This window comes from Xenopus laevis, chromosome 1S (assembly GCF_017654675.1).
Source record: "Xenopus laevis strain J_2021 chromosome 1S, Xenopus_laevis_v10.1, whole genome shotgun sequence".
In the NCBI taxonomy this organism is placed as follows: domain Eukaryota; kingdom Metazoa; phylum Chordata; class Amphibia; order Anura; family Pipidae; genus Xenopus; species Xenopus laevis.
Window position 1 is genome coordinate 102,788,736 of NC_054372.1, and position 17,495 is coordinate 102,806,230.

Consider the following 17,495-nt stretch of genomic DNA (forward strand, 5'->3'; position numbering starts at 1 on the left):
ATTTATCCCAGAGGGTATAGTTTGGCTGTCAGCCTTTGGATGAGATCTAATTAACTGAGCAATCATATCTGGCCATTCCAGCCATAAAGACCTTCTGCAAATTTGCATACATTTTTACACCTTTTTTGGGGGTTCTTGTTGGCCTTTTGCACCAGAGATTCAGCTCCTATTGAAATCTAATAATTATATAACAACATCCCTTGGCAAAATGTGTCCTTCAGAAAATCATAGAGTCATATCGCTGAAAAGCAGTAACTTCAGCTGAATGTATTCTGTAACGGTTCTGCTGGTCACTTAGAAATGAAGATTCCAAGAACTGATGCTATTGAACTGAACTTTTTTCAGCAGCAGGAAACACAATTCTACTGTGAGCACCATAGAAACCAGTGAATTCTTTAAAAAAAACAGCTAACACTTCAGAGTGATTATGATAGTGACAATTTGCAATTGGTTTTCTTTTTTTTCTTTTTTTTGTGTTTTTGACTTTTTATTCAGCAGCTTTCCATCTTGTAATTTCAGTCATCTGGTTGCTAGATTGCCAAATGACCTTAGCAACCATGCATTGATTTGAATAAGACTGGAATATGAATAGGAGAGGGCCTGATCAGAATGAGGCATAATTAAAAGAAGTAATAACAATACATTTGTAGCCATATAGAGCATTTGTTTTTTTTAGATGGGGTTAGTAACCCCCAGTTGAGAGCTGGAAAGAGTCAGAAGAAAAAGGCAAATAATTAAAAAAAACTATAAAAGATAAATAATGAGGCCAAACTGAAAAGTTGCTTGGACCATTCTATAACCTACAAAAAAGTTAACTGAAAGGTGAACCACCTCTTTAAGAATTAAAAATCAGCCCTGTCACAGCAGAATCCATGACAGCTATAACTTTATATTCAGGGCCAGATTTACATAGTGGGCGCCTCTAGACCCACTGCCGTTCATCGTCCCTGCCCCCTCTCCTTGCAAATTTTCATCGTCTGGACTGGAGCAATGGGGATTGGCGCATGAGAAATTTAAAAAATTGTGCAGAAAAAATAGAAACAGTACTTTGAATTCCCACCTCCAGGTCAGGGAAGCAAGAGGCCATGTACAGTCCCCTGCGGTACTCCACTAAAAACACTGGTCCAATTAGAAAATGTTCCATTTACAACCACTCTTTGTAGTCTATATTTTAGCCAGTTCTCTATCCAGGTACAAATACTATGTTCCAGGCCAACATTCCTTAATTTAACCAGTCACCTTCTGTGTGGCACTGTATCAAAAGTCAAGGTTCCTGCTCACATCCCCATAAAAGGAAATTAAATTAGTCTGGCATGATTGGTTACACATAAAATCATGCTGACATAAACTCATAGTATTATTATTTGCAATGAAGTCAAGTATCTTATTCCTTAATACCCCTTTGGAAAGCTTTCTTACCACTGTTGTCAGTCTAACTGGCCTATAGTTTTGAGGCCGAGAACGGAATTCCTTTTTGAATAGAGGCACCACATTAGAAAATGGCCAGTCTCTCAGCACCATGCCAGACCTCAATGAATCCTGAAAAATTAAGGGGCAGATGTATTAAGGTTCGAATATCGAGAGTTAATTAACCCTCGATATTCGACAGGCGAATTAAAATCCTTCGACTTCGAATATCGAAGTCGAAGGATTTTGCGCAATTCGTTCGATAGAACGATCGAAGGAATAATCGCTCAATCGAACGATTAAATCCTTCGAATCGAAGGATTTTAATCCATCGATCGAAGGATTATGCTTTGATCAGAAAAAACTTGGAAAGCCTATGGGGACCTTCCCCATAGGCTAACATGGACTTCGGTAGCTTTTAGGTGGTGAACTAGGGGTTCGAAGTTTTTTCTTAAAGAGACAGTACTTAGACTATCAAATGGTCGAATAGCCGAACGATTCTTAGTTCGAATCGTTCTAAGTTGTAGTCAAAGGTCGAAGTAGCCCATTCGATGGTCGAAGTAACCAAAAAAATACTTCGAAATTCGAAGTATTTTTTATTCTATTCCTTCATTCGAACTTGAATGGGCCCCTTAGTAAAGAGGTAAGTGAGGATCACAACAAGTACACAATAATAGAACAAGGCTAGGCTTCTGGAACAAACCAATACAACAAGCCAAACAACGGAATTGCTGGCTTCTTAAAACAGACAAGAGATTTGGCACCAACATAAGTGTACAATGTACAGGGCATCAATATGCATATACTACAATATGGACACAAATCACATAGGTACTTGAGTAATGCCAAGTCAAGTGTTTAGAGGTGAGTATCCTTACAATCCCTATGCTTACCTTCACAACATCAGCCCAAAGCACACAGAGCATGTGCAGTTTCACTGATACTCACAAGATGATCTAATGACAATAGAGAGGTAGCATATAAACACACATGTCTAGCCATATTGTATTTTAGGCTTTAACTGACCTTCAATGATGTGTTTATCCCTTCCCATATGTTTTTCTGTAGTCCCTGAAATATTGTATACATGGGATAAAACAAAACAAGTCACCATTACTTGAAAGGGGTTACTATTATTTATTTTTCATGTTCTTTAGCTGGCCTACAGCCGAGGTAGAAAAACAGGACCCATGGGTGTGTTTTGCCTATAGGGCAAAAAAGGAAAACAAAACAACAAAAAATAAAATATGAATTTTTCATTTTGTCAAATCGAAACCAGATAACTTAATGAAATTATGTATTGTTTGGGTTTGTGAATAAACATAAGCCATTTCTTCCTTTAGCTGATTAATTTATGCAAAAAGCATTACTGTTAAGTAACAGCTGCATACTCTTCTGACTTTTATGTGTTTAGACATTTATTTCAGATGATTGATCAAAAATCATCTTTTTTATTTTGAATGAACCATTGTGTAATTGAAAACACCTTTCATTTACTCTGTGCATAAGTATAAATGTGTGAGCACAGAAAGCTTCACAATGGAGATAAAATGGTCTTAGTTAATGGCAATTCATCATATAAATTAAAATTGCATTAATGAGTGTGTTTGAAGCCTGGCTAAAGCTTCATTCCCTAACGTCATTAAGATGAAGATGTTGTGGCTGGCTTAAAACATATGGAAATGCGTAACATTATCATCAGTATGTGGCATTATACAGCTGGAACTGGAACTCAAAAATCATGTTCAAGATCCTCATTTGATAACATTTTAAGAAAGCCCATGATTATAATTCATAATTCATGCATCTTGCAATTGCATTAATTGCGTTTTAAAGAGCTTGGATCTTCTGCGTACTGTAAAAAATGGATATACTTAAAGCAAAAGGGATTTGGTAGTTCAGTTTGCAGTTGAAAGTAACAAGTATTTTCATAAAATAAACTGCAGAACACCCCACCTTACTGTATGCCAAGCTATGATTGAATGAAGTTGTATGATTACCCAAAAACATATATTTGTGTTGCATCTGACTTGTAGTTGGGTCATTGCAGTATACAATACAGACAAAGACATGTACAAGACCATAGTGTAATAAAAAGCATGTGTATGTTGTCTATCCCAAATTACTTCTAAGAATGATCTAACAGTCTTTTGTCTGACTTCACATTCTGCATCCTTCTAGTCCTAGTCCTTCTAGATACTTCAGCCTCCAAGTCATATGTTTCCTTAATTCACATCTGCAACTGTGGCCAGTGAAAAGTGCACATACATTAAGATGTTAAATGTGGCCCAAGTTGTGCCATCAAGAAACAATGAGCAGCAAAAAACTTGGAAGATTTATAACAGGATTAAAACATATGTTGAGGAACAGATGTTGAGGATGAAGGTCCAACTTAATAAAAATCAAAAGGATGGTTATTGTATGTAAACTTGACATTACACAGTATAAAATGTAAACAGTAAAGGAATATTTAAGATATACTATATGGTCAGATGCATACAGGTACCTGACTAGCCCAAACCAAGGGTGAAATATGGTTGCTATAATAATCATTATTTTTTTGACTTTCCGCTAGGTGTCAAAACTTACTTGGTGGGATTTGCTTCCATTTAACAGCAAAAGCATTGTAGATTGGAAATTGGGCCAAGTTTGCAGCAGGGATGCCCCAAATCCACTATTTTAGGATTTGACCAAATTCCAAATCCTTTGTGGAAGATTGCCAAACCTAATCCAAACCCTAATTTAGGAACATAGTAAGTTAGGTTGAAAAAGACACACGTCCATCTAGTTCAACCTTTGAACTTCTTTTAACCTGACTAACTAATTGATCAAGAGGAAGGCAAATAACCCCATCTAAAGCCTCTACAATTTGCCTCAGAGGGGGAAAAATTCCTTCCTGACTCCAAGATGGCAATTGGACCAGTCCCTGGATCAACTTGTACTATGAGCTATCTTCCATAACCCTGTATTCCCTCACTTGCTAAAAAGCTATCCAACCCCTTCTTAAAGCTGTCTAATGTATCAGCCTGTATGACTGATTCAGGGAGAGAATTCCACATCTTCACAGCTCTCACTGTAAAAAAAACCCTTCTGAATATTTAGGTGGAACCTTCTTTCTTCTTATTGGAATGGGTGACCTCGTGTCAGCTTGAAAGACCTACTGGTAAATAAAGCATTAGAGAGATTATTATATGATCCCCTTATATATTTATACATAGTCATCATATCACCCCTTAAGCGCCTCTTCTCCAGCGTGAACATCCCCAATTTGGCCAGTCTTTCCTCATAGCTAAGATTTCCCATACCTTTTACAGCTTAGTTGCCCTTCTCTGTAACCTCTCTAATGCATATGTAAATTAGGGAAACATTGGGGAAAGAGATCAGCTCTTGCAGCACCCAGTTAAAAAAATCTTGACTTGTGTACAAAAAATCATGTGATTTTTTTGAATTCAGATTTGGTTGGGCCAGTCACTTTTATTCAGCCGAATTCTGCTGAAAAAGGCTGAATTTTGGCTGAATCCCAAACCGAATCAAGAATTTGTAGCATTCCTATGTAGGGACCCAGAGGCTCAAGCAGGCCTGGACTGGGAGTCAAAATAGGCCCTGCCATTCCAAGTACACAGAGGCCCAAGGAGTCCCCTACCAGCCCAAACAGCCCCCTATATGGTAACTTTATATGGAACCATACAGCAGTCCCTCTGGCATTTGCCAGAACCCACAGATTGCCAGTCCGGGCCTGGGCTTAAGTTCCCTTATGGTCTGATAAACCCACATGGTTGGAAATCCCCTGCTGTGGCCAGCTAAGTGTTGGATCTAAACTGAATCTGTGAGGGGAAGTGAGTCCTTTATCCCATATGCAGTGTGCCTTGGCAGAGTCCAGATTTGACCAGAAGATGTCACTGATGGGGCCCCAAGCATTGGGAGCTCAACTATGGGGAGTCTGGAGGAGGCAGCAGAAAGAATGTGTAAAGGAGCTGCCTGTGGATGGATGGATGGATGCTGATTTGAAAGGGGGCTTGTGATGTGCTTGCACTTAAGATAGTGCTGGGAGCTGTGCCCTGAAGAATAAAGCAGGTTTTTCATGCTCAGCTAGGATAGCTTGGGGGTCCAGCCTGAGGATTGAGCCACTGTGGATGCCTGACCCATCTGTGTGAGAACCTTGTGAGTGATTTGCCTGAGGGAGGGTATTGAAAGGCTCCAGAGTGTGCCACCAGCTTGAGAACGAGGGGTTGTTTGTGTGCCTGATATGTGGGAGCAACTACATCTGTCCAGCAGGAGAGGTATTTTGGCAGGTAACGCTACCTGGGGAAAGTTTAAGAGCTCTTGGGGAAAAGGACAGTGACTGTTTTTATCCATCTGGAGTGGAGTGTGGGACTACCACACACGATCCCCAGGGTAAGGGTGTTATTGATGTGAAATTGTATTTATTCTGCACATTGCCAATTATATAAAGTTATGTAAAGCTTTATCTGTTTTTCTGCAATTGTGTGGTTAATTATTGTCTCCTAGTGGGACTACCGGCAGCTGCCATTAAAAGAAATTCCTAGTACCCTTTCATTTAGCAAAGAGGATTCAGGACCTGTGTATGGTAAGATATTAATGATACACATCCTATAATACATATGGGGGCCCATTTACTTAGCTCGAGTGAAGGAATAGAATAAAAAAAAATTAAAATTTCGAATGTTTTTTTTGGCTACTTTGACCAACGAATTGGCTTCTTCGACCTTCGACTACGACTTCGAATCGAACGATTCGAACTAAAAATCGTTCGACTATTCGACCATTCGAGAGTCGAAGTACTGTCTCTTTAAAAAAAACTTCGACCCCCTACTTCGCCACCTAAAACCTACCGAGGTGCCATGCTAGCCTATGGGGAAGGTCCCCATAGGCTTTCTATCAATTTGTAGGTCAAAGAAAAATCGTTCGATCGATCGATTAAAATCCTTCGAATCGAACGATTCGAAGGATTTAATCGGTCGATCGAACGATTTTTCGTTTCCGATTCGCTACACAATAGGATGCATGGGATTGTCAAGAATGTCATTTTATGCTGTATTCTCAAGGGTTGCTTTCAATGGGAACATAGCTCCAGACTTCAGTACTATACAGGCAAACATAGTGTTTTTGTATCTGCCAACCCCAGGTAAAAGTCCTTCCACATGGTAAAATGCTATCTATGCAGGACACATTTAAACTTGTGCATAGTCTAAGAATTACATCTGTTTAATGTTCTAAACCTATTAATTTCACTAAAAATAGCATTTACAGAGAGCAACATTTTTTTTAGGAAAATCAGGACAAAGCTTTGGAGTAAAATCCAGAAAAAGCACCCATTAAAATACATTGTAAATAGGTGGGACCACAAAGAGGTATAAAATGCAAAAAAATCTAAAATCAGGTGATAAAACATTGAGGTTTCACTTTAATTAATTTAAATAAATTTAGCTGGAAATTAAACATGGCAGGAAAAATTGCAGTGAACATTTAAACGAATCTGCAGTTGCTTTAATAGAAGCAGATCTGAAAGATGCTGATATTTTCAGTCTTGTAATTTTCCATCTGTTTCAAGAGAAAAATATTTAATATATTTACTAAACTGACAGTTGGTTTGAAAGCTGCCTTTTACATGAGTGTTACCTAGCATATTCTTGATTTTACCATAAGATAATGGAGCCTAAAGGTTCTGCTTCTCTATAGTAATAATGATCCAGGGCATCACAGTTGTCATAAGGGGTCACCATCTTGGGGGCATTGCAAATCATCATGCAGAGAATGAAGTTTCTCTGCCATATAAGATGAGCTGCCATGTAATGAGTATCTGAATTACTTTCAGCCCTTTATCATGACATTTATATTCCATATATACAGTCAGTCCCTAAGCTCAGTAAGTGACAGCAGCACAGTGCATGTGCAGTGAATCAGCAGAGAAGAAGATGAGGAGCACCAGGGGCAACTTTGGAGGCACATATCTTCCCTGCTAAAGAATGTGCTCCATTTCTAGTCTATGACTTTGTTAGGTTTTAGTTCTGACCACTTCACTGCTACCCTACGATGGAGAAGTCACATTTCCTAAAAGAAGGACAGGGGGGCTTTATTCACCATTGTTTTCCACCAGATGGCAGTGGTGGACAAAATCCTGTGTCATAGCCCTAAAAGCAGCGCAACCCCTTTCCCTTTATGACTGTCAGTGTGTTATTTTACAATAAGGGAGCATAGAGATGAGCTATGAGATCTGAAAACAAAATTACATTGTGTTTTCTGTAAAACAGGATTGAAATATCTAGGTGAGCATTCTATAATATTTCATGCTAACGTGTCAAAGATCAGTTTTACTGCACAATAATTGCTCTTAATTGGAGCCGAAAGCCATATTATAACAGACTAGGGATGCACCGAATCCAGGATTCAGTTCGGGATTCGGCCAGGATTCGGCCTTTTTAAGCAGGATTCGGATTCGGCCAAATCCTTCTGCCCGGCCGAACCGAATCTGAATTTGCATATGCAAATTAGGGGCAACGAAGGAAATCGCATGACTTTTTGTCACAAAATAAGGAAGTAAAAAAGGTTTTCCCCTTCCCACCCCTAATTTGCATATGCAAATTAGGATTCTGTTCGGTATTCGGCCGAATCTTCCACGAAGGATTCGGGGGTTCGGCCGAATCCAAAATAGTGGATTCGGTGCATCCCTAGAATAGACAAGATCAATGCGCATTTCCTAGTTCCCTGTTTCTCTAGCAATTTAATATCTATGCAAGTGTTGATGCTTTCAAAAACAGTTTTTTTGTTACAAAATTTATGATCATGAAAATGACAAGACACCAGACCACATCAAGGTAAACTCCTTATGGTGGTCCTAGTTTTGTATGCTGGTAGCATTTCTTGGGGGTAAGTGTCTCTTACACAGGGCTTAATCCTCCCTGCCTTTTGCTTTTACTGTTCTCAATTTATTCCCTTAAGGACTAAACGTAGAAGCTCTAAGAATCATCCTGTGTGGCTTAATACAGAAGTAAAGAAGTTAATGGGAAAGAAGAGAAAGGCATTTAAAAACTACAAATCTGTAGGAACAGAAGCTGCATTTTAATGAATATAAACACTGTAATAAATGTTGTAAATCAGCAATCCGGAAGGCTAAGAAAAGAAATGAAGAGTCAATTGCGGTGGAGGTGAAAACTAACCCTAAAAAGTTTTTTAAATATATTAATAGTAAAAAGATGCAGGTTGAGAGTGTTGCTCCATTAAATAATGGTACCAGTATGGTTGTAACAGATACAGAAAAGGCAAATGTGTTAAATCAGTTCTTTTCTTCAGTGTATACAATAGAGGAGTCTGGGTTTACAGGCTCACTTAATAACTGCACGAATGGTTCAGCTCAATCTAGTCAGTGGCTGACTCAGGATATGATTCAAAAAGCTTTAATACAAATTAATGTAAACAAGGCTCCAGGGTCTGATGGCATTCACCCCCAGGTTCTAAGAGAGCTTAGTTCAGTTTTAGACCAGCCCTTATTTCTGATTTTCTCAGATTCACTGTCATCTGGTATGGTGCCTATGGATTGGAGAAAAGTTGATGTTATTCCAATATTTAAAAAGGGATTACGATCTCAGCAATTATAGGCCAGTGAGCTTGACATCTGTGGTGGGCAAATTATTTGAAGGCTTGTTAAGGGATCACATTCAAAATGTTGTCCTAATGAATGGCATTATGAGCAACAATCAGCATGGCTTTATGAAGGATAGGTCATATCAGACGAATTTGATTGCATTTTATGATGTGGTAAGTAAGATTCTGGACAGTGGGGGGGCAGTAGATGTGATCTATTTGGATTTTGCTAAAGCGTTTGATACTGTGCCCCACAAACGACTGCTTTCTAAACTAAGGTCTGTTGGGCTTAATGAAGTCGTTTGCAAGTGGATAGGAAACTGGCTACAGTATCGGGTACAGAGGGTGGTTGTTAATGGGACATTCTCTACTTGGAGTAAGGTTCTTAGTGGGGTCCCCCAGGGCTCAGTATTGGGTCCACTTTTATTTAACTTGTTCATTAATGACTTAGGGGAGGGTGTTGTAAGTAATGTATCAGTGTTTGCAGATGACACAAAATTATCCAGCCCAATTAATTCCATCCAGGATGTGGCATCCTTGCAACAGGATCTTGACAAACTGGCAATCTGGGCAGCTAAGTGGCAAATGAGATTCAATGTTGATAAATGTAAAGTCATGCACCTGGGATGTAAAAATATCCAAGCCACTTATACCCTTAATGGGACTGCACTAGGCAAATCCATTATGGAGAAGGACCTTGGAGTCCTTGAAGATGATAAACTTGGCTGTAGCAAGCAATGCCAGTCGGCAGCATCAAGGGCAAATAAGGTCTTGAGCTGTATTAAAAGGGGCATAGAGTCACGGGAGGAGGGGGTCATTCTTCCACTGTATAGAGCACTTGTAAGGCCCCATCTAGAATATGCCGTACAGTTTTGGTCTCCATCACTCAAACAGGACATTATTGTATTAGAGAGGGTACAGAGAAGGGCAACTAAGCTGGTAAAAGGTATTGAAAATCTTAGCTATGAGGAAAGACTGGCCAAATTGGGGATGTTCACTCTGGAGAAGATGCGCTTAAGGGGAGATATGATGACTATGTATAAATATATAAGGGGATCATATAACAATCTCTCTAATGCTTTATTTACCAGTAGGTCTTTCCAGCTGACACAAGGTCACCATTCTGATTAGAAGAAAAGAGGTTCCGCCTAAATATTCAGAAGGGGTTTTTTACAGTGAGCTGTGAAGATGTGGAATTCTCTCCCTGAATCAGTTGTAGAGGCTGATACATTAGATAGCTTTAAAAAGGGGATTGGATGGCTTTTTAGAAAGTGAAGGAATACAGGGTTATGGGAGATAGCTCATAGTCCAAGTTGATCCAGGGACTAGTCCGATTGCCATTTGGAGTCAGTCCCCCTCTAAGGCAAATTGGAGAGGCTTCAGATGTTTTTTTTTTGCCTTCCTCTGGATCAACTGGCAGATAGGTAGTTAATAATAAAAAAAAAAAAAAAAAGGTTGAACTCGATGGACATGTGTCTTTTTTCAACCTTACTATGTTACTATGTTACTATGTAAAGGAGAGAGACTGCCAAGACCAAACATTGGTTTTATAAGTTTAGCCTTTCCCGTTTGTGGCTTTTAAGAGGGGGAGAGATTGCCCAAACCACCACCAATTTCTCAAGACATAAGACCAACATTAAAGCGGACCTGTCACCTACACATAAAAAGCTGTATAAAATGAATAAAATAAAAGTTGTTTGCAAATTAAACATAGAACCCAAATATTTTTTTTCTTTAAAGCATGCATCCATACCTCTTATAAAGGTGTTTAAATCTGAGATGTCAATCTTATATTCCGTGGCCCGCCTCTATGGGCAGTCAATTACTTTCCATTCAGCACTTCCTAGATGTCCCTGCACTCCTCACATTCCCTCTCCCTCCAATGTAAACAATAAATGTAGTGTAAGTAAATTTTATTTTGTTCCACTAACATGAAAGAAAATAATTTGGAAATATTTCTTAGGTTGACAGGTACCCTTTAAAGGGACAGGCGTGGTGTGCTACAATCACATGGAGACCATTCCTCCCCCCAGAGCCAAGTACAAAAATACACAACAGGGGGAGGTTGTGGAAGCAGGGGCTATCCTGTTGCTGCTGCCACCTGAGGAAGCAGACCCGGTGCCGCCCACCCCCCTCCCGCTTAAAACTAGCTCAGAGTGGGTCAAAGGGGGCTGCATCGGTAGTACAATGAGCACAATAGTGCTCTCTGCACTAGTGGAGTCGAATTTCCGGTATTCAAGAAGGGGTACACCTTGACATGGTATGGTGGTGGCTTGTCAATTTTATGATTTTAATTTTGTAACTAAAAACCTGTTTTTAAACATATACACACTTGCATAGATATTACATTTATAGCGAAACAGGAGACCAGAAAATGTGCATTGATCCATCTCCTCCCTTTTGAATGTTTGTAGCTAACTTGGCCAGATCAGTTGAACTTCTTTTATGCCGGTGTATTTTATAAAGCCTTGGAGTGCTCCCACAACCCCCTTTTTGTGTATTATAACGTATGGACTGGCCCACAATGGTAATAAGAATACTACCAAATGGGCCCAGGTGTTTGCAGTTCTTATGTACACCCAGCCACTTGGCCTTTAATGCCAAAACCACGTATTAGCCCCATTTCTGAATGAGATCAAAGAACTGAAATGGAAGAAAGAATAGATGAAAGGATGTTAAAAGACAAGACTATAAAATAAAAGAGGTTCAAGAGAGGAAGATAAATAGTTTAAAGACTGAGCCTGGGATCTAAACTGTGCTGTCACCTCAGTCTGACCACACAATCTAAACCCCCTAGTCTGCTGTAGAGAAGTTATACCAATGCAGGGTATGTGAATAGCATTTCAGATTCCAAACAACAGTATCTATAAGGGGATACCCCAAAGACAAGTATTTATTGTATCATTTCTCTTTGTGGTGAGTGAGATACTCCTTTAGTTCACTTGTTCTAAAAGTACAAAGATCCTGTATATGCCATTTTTTTTTTGCATGCAACACATTTTTTGCAGTACCTTAAGGAATACTTCATTTAAAAATATTAAATAATTGGTTAAGGGTCTGAATACCTTTGAAAGACACAATAAACTCATGCACAGTATTTTTATGTTTAGCACTGTTACACGGTTTCCACTTCTTTTTCCTATTTCAGTTACTTTAATTATTCCACGCTGTTGTTTCCAATGCCAGCTACACTTGCTCTTTATAGCTATTGTGTTTAAAATGTTCAGTTCCTATGAGTATTGAAGTACGTTAAATACAATTAACATGGTTGATGTATAAAGTGCCAGCTAGTTGCATAGACCTTTATAATAACAGAACTATATACCAACCCTGCTTGGACCTGGAGCTTACATCTCTGATGCTTATATTATTTATAATAAATCTCTAAAAATTTTATTTTTTTTCCCACTAAAAAAATTGTGTTTTGCCCTTTAAATCTCTGACTAGAAAAATTCAGAATTTAGTAAATAACCCCCTAAAAAAAAACATACTCAAACTCAATTCATGCTGCAAAATATCTAACATAGAAGCCTTTTCTTGGGTTTCAAAAATGCAGATAGAATTAGAAGAAGAAAGCAATTGCTGAAGATTAAGTAAAGAAAAATGTACCAGTTATTTAAAAATATACCACATATATTTATATATATACAAATGCAAGAGCCCTCTGCACTCAACCCATTATCAATATATTTAAGACAGAGACAATTTGTGCATACTGCTACTGAAAAATGCCTTACCCTTTAAACAAAACAGGGATTGTTTGTCCATATATTGCAATATATTTAAGCTGGCCAACTACATCAAAGTCATCCCATATCTGGCCAGTCCTATGCTCAATTTTCATCTGATTCATTAAGAATTCTATTGCTTCATTATATATTTTATAAAGGGACTAAGTTTTACCTGCAACTTACTAGCTGCTTTCAAAGTAAAACTCCCAAACTTGGCTGCCCTTTTATTAGACACCAGTGGGATCACCTGACTATAGCTGATGTAGTTGGCCAGCTTAAATATATTGCAATATATGGACAAACAATCCCTGTTTTTCTTAAAGGGTAAGGCATTTTTAGTAGCAGTATGTCTTGGTCTTAAATATATTGATAATGGGTTGAGTGCAGAGGACTCTTGTATTTGTCTATATGTATTTTGTGGTCACAGCCTCATTGCACCCCCGCCTAATGGTTTTAAAATATAGTGGTGAGCACAACTTTCCCTTGTTTTTTATAGTATATATATATATATATATCTATATATATCTATATATATATCTATATATATATATTCTGAGATTAACTTTGCAGCGGAGAACATATTCACAAAACAGTTTCAGAAATTGCGAATTTAAATTGCTGTCAATGCTATTTTTGCACACAACAGCTTCGCACAGTGGCCGCACTCACACAAACACCCATCTAATTTGCTAGCCATTTGCAAAAAAATGGGCACAGCAGTTCAATATTTTAGTGTTCAGGAAAAATGGGCAATACAACCATTTGGGAATAAATATGTACTCTGTGAACTTTATAAATGACTCCCAGTGTATTTTATACATTGTGTTTGCAAATGTGCATCATGGATAAACACTAGTGTCCCAGTGCCACTGGCAGCCATGCACACCCAAGCCATCACACTGCCTCCTCCATGTTTTATAAATATGTGGTATGCTTTGGATCATGAGCTGTTCCAAGCCTTCTCCATACTTTTTTTCTTGCCATCATTCTGGTAGAGGTTGATCTTGGTTTCATCTGTCCAAAGAATGATTTTCCAGAACTATGCTGGCTTTTTTAGATTTTTTTTTTTGTTTTTTTAGCAAAGTCCAATTTAGCCTTTCTATTCTTGATGCTTATGAGTGGCTTGCACCTTGCAGTGCACCCTCTGTATTTACTTTCATGCAGTCTTCTCTTTATCGTAGACTTGAATATTGATACACCTACCTCCTGGAGAGTGTTGTTCACTTGTTTGGCTGGGTTTCTCTTCTGTCATCATCCACCACTGTTGTCTTCCATGGACGTCCAGGTGCTGAGTTCACCAGTGTTCTCTTTCTTTCTCAGGATGTACCAAACTGTAGATTTTGCCACTCCTAATATTGTAGCATTTTTTTTCGGATGGTTTTTTTCTGTTTTTGCAGCTTAAGGATGGCTTGTTTCACCTGCATGGAGAGCTCTGAATTAAAGCTGAAAGTCTGCAGAAAGTCTGAGTTGTGTCATTTAAAATTCATTGTGTTAATGTACAGAACCAAAATTAGAAAAAAATTGTCTCTGTCCAAATATTTATGGTTTCCATGAGTTATGTCTATGGGTTGGCAGTAAGTTATGCCAGTTGAGATGTGGAGGGAAGTCACGGGGATAGTCTCTATTTAAGGCGAGTTAGTTAAAAGACTGCTGAATAAGAATAGCAGGAGTTCAAGGCACCCCTGGGCGGGGTCCCCTTCACACATCTTCCAGGTCTAACCAGACACCCCATATTTTAAGAAATTTATCAGGACAGGTTATGTAAAGGTATCACTTTCCGGGTGAGATTTAACCAGTATGGGACTGTGCCGAAGGTAGCCTTCCAGTGAAGAGCTATAGCCTTTTGATGTGCATAAGGAGGGTAGACAAAAGGGTGCAGTGAGCTTTCCTGACAGATACCTCCTCTACCCTGTTCAGAAGAGTTATGATGCGGGCCATGGGTACGATTAGATCTGTTTTTGCTTGAATAATTTGCAGTGCCTGCTGCCAAAAGGTGTGTATTATAGGGCAGGTCCAGACCATATGAAATAGTCTGTACTGCAGCAGAACACCAGGGGCAAGCCTGCACTATGTTAGAATTAATTTTATGAAGTCTTTGTGGGGTCCTCTGTGAGTATTTTAATAGGGTTAGTTTGTCTCTGCTGCAGATCATTCAGTCAAAGCAGGAGTCTAAGACATCTTCCCTCGTTTCATTGTCAAATGTGGGCAGGACCGCTATCAGAAATCGCAGGGCCCCATACGACAAAATTTCCTGGGCCCCCTGGGCTGCACCGACCTCAATATTGGTGGCTAGGACCCCACATGAGAAAAAAAAATCGGTGGCCAGGGCCCCCCCACATTATGAGAAAATTGGTGGCCAGGGCACCTTAAACTTCCATGCCTTCCCGAAGTCAGCAGCTCTCAGAAAGATGGGGGGGCCAGCTAATCAAGTAAGTGTCTCCAAGTTACCCTCGGGGCCCCCTACAACTCTCCCCGATGGCTGCCCTGAATGTGGGTATGTCTGTCTGCCACTTGGCCTAGCGTTTGGCCAGGGGAGAATCACCAGTTGACATGAAATTACTATAAAATCGGAAAAAAGGTTTCAGGAGTTCTGGAGTTTGTGCATAAAATTCCAGTCTCCTAGGGGAGGTATCCACTGGTCCAGCTGGAAATTGGGAGTTCATTGTGTCTCACCTGGATATATGTAAACATCTGATGCATATTTGTCTTTAAGGGTTGTGAATTGGATAAGTTTACCTTCTGCAAAAATATCAGTTATATATTCAATTCCATAGTGTGCCCATAGGCGAGGGTCTGGAATACTTTTTAAGTGTTTCAGCTTGGGGTCACGCCATAGTGGGGTATACTTAGAGCAGTGGTGGGTCGGTTTAGGGGAAACGTTTAGGGTCACCTGCCACACATACACTGTCTCCTTCATTAACAGTGTGGTCATTTCTGTATGTTTTGTACCCCTATAGAGTAGGTTCTTTAGGCACAAATAATATTTTTATGCAGGCAATTTTGTGGTGAGGAGGAAGCCGAACGCAATACATTCACCAGCAGAGCTGCGAGCTAATAAAGAAACGAGTTTGGTGCTGCCAACCTCCCTTGTTTCAGACAACTCTGGGTACAAATATTCAGTTTATCACTATTGGGGATTGTCTGTATATATGTCAGAACGATCATCCTAAAGAGGTTGATTATGCCATAAGGGACAATGGCAGGAGTGACCATATTTCATCCTTAGACTCAATATAACTAACTAGAGAGAAGAGTAGTGGGGAGAGAGAAGAGTAGTGGGGAGCGAGAAGAGTAGTGGGGAGCATGGGCAGCCATGGCGGGTCCCCTGAAAATGGGGAAAGGTTGAGAGACTGTGAAATTTGTTCTAACCCTAGCTACCAGGTTAATGTACAGTGCTTGGTTTCATTTACTAAAGGTAGGGGGAATACAGACTTTTCATAGTGCACCATAGATATGGCCATTCAACAAAGTCGAATAATTTTTTGTTCCTGAGCGAAGAAAGTACCCTCTTGCCACGAGTTGTCATGAGAGATGGCTAGATGGATATCAATGTTCATCGACCTACCTGGCATAAAGCCAGTCTAGTCTGACTAACGCCAGGCCAAGTCGGCTGGGCCCCCTAGGCGACCCGGCCAACCATGTTGCCCCCTTCACAAGCGCGTGCACAAACAAGCATACATATGCACAGAGAAAGGCATGCAACGAAGATGTGGATGGCCTGATTGTGCGCAACCAGGAATAGAGGAATTGCTTCAGCAGGTAGGTGAACGCAAGGGTTCTGAACTAGTGGAAGGTGGCCTTCCAACTTTGTGCCCTAGGCAGGTGCCTCTTCTGCCTACCCCTAATTCTGGCCCTGGGTCTGGCGAGATTACCTTGCATAGGATTGGTGGCAGACGGTAGGCCAGTATTTAAGCTAGTATCTTAGCATCAGCGTTTATTAAACAAATAGGCCTGCATGCTGTACATTCATGTGGGTCTTTGCTTGGTTTCAGTATTAAGACGATCAGTGTTACCTGCATAGATTGTGGAAGAGGGGGTACCAGTCCAATAAGCTGCCGACTCTCAGCAGCTTTCATTGGTCTGTGTATGGCCACCTAAAGTCCTCCAGGTCTCCTATCCTACTTTCTGCTTTACGGCTTCTTTCCCTTAATTTTTGTAGGTCATCACAGCTCCCAACATTTTGGAAATAGAAAGAGGGACAAAAAGATTTGCCGCGTGAATTTATTTATTTTTTTAGCACACCCATTTTTCTGGCAACAACCCATAATTTACCTTGTTCATTTAACAAAATTTGGCAGGTTATGAAAGTTTAAACATATTTCTGTGGTTTTTATGTGTTATTAGAGTTTTCCTAATGAAGGTGAATTGCCCTTTAAGATGCAAATCAGTTTCCCCAAGAGACCTGCTTACCGTATTTAAAATTGTTACAAAAGAGGCAGGAGACCGCAAATAATTCAAACACTATAAAAGAAAAACAAACATAATTAAACAGAACAGCATATTTTATAAAACTTATTGAAACTTACTACTTTAATTCAATCCCAACTATCCCTTGATACAACCAGTCGATTCATGTGTGCCTCTTCCTCTTGCCTAGCAAGAGCAAATAAACAGCAAGACTTCAGCTAACTTGCTGTTGAGAAGGAAGGAAAGGGTGGCATTATTTTGGGTGCCTTGCTCACTGTCTCTTAAGCTGGTCATACACAAGATAAAAGTTGGTAACCTCCAGACTAAGTCAGCAGCTTATTGCCTCAT